General features: G+C 38.8%; 1 long non-coding RNA gene across 1 annotated transcript; it reads left to right on the top strand.

The window, feature by feature from the left end:
• Window positions 1-871: 871 nt before the first annotated feature.
• LOC127323653 (uncharacterized) lies at window positions 872-1,562 on the top strand. The gene is made up of 2 exons (XR_007865843.2): window positions 872-1,246; window positions 1,447-1,562. It is a non-coding gene; the product is annotated as an uncharacterized lncRNA (long non-coding RNA).
• Window positions 1,563-1,882: the final 320 nt, after the last annotated feature.

The raw sequence follows: 1,882 nt of genomic DNA, 5'->3' as shown, positions 1-1,882 counted from the left end.
ATGGTTGACGAAAACTTCGACCGGAGGAAAAAGAGGAACTTCGTTCTTTTTAAGTATATATATAGAGATAGAGATAGAGATTTGATATGATGTCAGGCTATATGGTAAGTACCGATCTGTTTTGATGAAAATTGGTTGATTGATTCGTGAGTGTAAGCAGGAAATCAGACCACCTTCAAAGAAAAAGGGAAGGAGACCAAGCCAGATTGTTACTTATCATGTGTAGGCAGGGAATTATTCGTTCTTATTAGTGCCCGCATGAAGTTGCTTTATTAATCCTGAAATCGTGGAGCTACTGTAGGTGGGAGAGCAAATTTCTACTTATGAAGATTCTGGTGAAATGGTGGGCGAGTGGTTTTTATTTAGGCAGATCGTTACTTACCATGTGTAGGGATGGAATTGTTCGTTTTTTATTAGTGCCCGCCTGCCTGCCCGCATGAAGTTGCTTTATTACTCCTGAAATCATGGAGCTATTTCGGAGTATTTTTGTATGTGTTTTGGTGGGAGGGAAAAAAATTCCTATTGAAAATTTGGTTGACGAAAACTTGGATCCGAGGAAAAAGAGCAACTTCGTTCTTTTAAGTTGTAGAGATAGAGCTAGAGATGTTTTGGTGGGAGGGCAAAGTTGTCCTATTAAAAATATGGTTGATGAAAACTTTAACCGAAGAAAAAAGAGGAACTTCGTTTTTTTAACTAGTAGAGATAGAGATAGAGATAGAGATAGAGATAGAGATAGAGATAGAGAGGTAGAGGTAGAGATACAGATAGAGATGTAATTCCTTCCGTTGATTTGGTTAACCGGACCTCCTCTATTAATACATGACGACCCGGGACAATGGGTGACAGTCCTTCCCAAAAACTCTTACATACATACTAGCTGCCAGGTTAAGTAGCGAAATCTTCCAAAAGACAATCGATATGGCAGTAGTTAAGATGGCAACCGTGTTTTTGCTTGTAGTTTTCATGGTGATCTCTTCTTGCTCTCACCATGCACTAGCAATGAAATCTGAACCCCAAGAAAAGGGAGCAATACTGCTACACTGTGAGGGTTACATGAGGAAACATTTTCCCATCCCATTCTTGGAACGTAACCACGCATGCTGCCTAGCAGTGAGAGGAACGAACGATATCCTAGCCGTTTGTAATGAGTTTACGGCCGAGGAATTGGAGAAAATAAGTCTGCCTAGGTTTGCTAAGGTTACATATGTGTGTGGTAATAAATTGCCTGAAGGGAGCAACTGTGCAGGTTTGTTTTACTCAATATCTGTCCAGAAATAAGTGATCTAAATAGTTTTCCTTAGAATTTTTATATCTCCTCCAAATTAATTTCTTTATGACCAAACTTATAATGAGCAAAAACTCTGTCTGAGATGCTCGATTTCTATATCATTGCCTTATTAATGTCTTTATGGCTGAACTGAGAAACTATATATATCTCATATGCAGGTTACACTGTTCATTATTGAGATGCACATGGGCGCTCCAAGTGAAGGTTGATTGGACAACATAAATAAAAATGAAGCGGCGATGTGATATGAAATAAAGCAGTGCCATGATATGAATATTGTTTAGGGCACCTGAATATTGTATCTTCCTTTTACCGATACAAGTAATAAAACAGAAACATATACTCTTAAATCGCTGAAAAAAAGAGCTACTCACTCATAGAAAGTCACACATACCAAAATTCTAAATATTTCATGTATGATGATATGGTTTCAAGAGAGAGACATAGATAGTTTCACGAAAAATATTGGTTTTGAGAGAGCGAGTGTGACTCAGTTGGGTCAGTTGAAACCCCTGCATGTTGTCAGACGCGCCGACAAAAGCAAGGGAGTAAGACTGGATAGAGAATCGTGCTGCGGTGATGAAGTTAGTGCGA

The sequence above is a fragment of the Lolium perenne genome, chromosome 1 (genome assembly GCF_019359855.2).
Source record: "Lolium perenne isolate Kyuss_39 chromosome 1, Kyuss_2.0, whole genome shotgun sequence".
NCBI lineage: Eukaryota > Viridiplantae > Streptophyta > Magnoliopsida > Poales > Poaceae > Lolium > Lolium perenne.
This window is presented reverse-complemented; position numbering and strand designations above follow the sequence as displayed.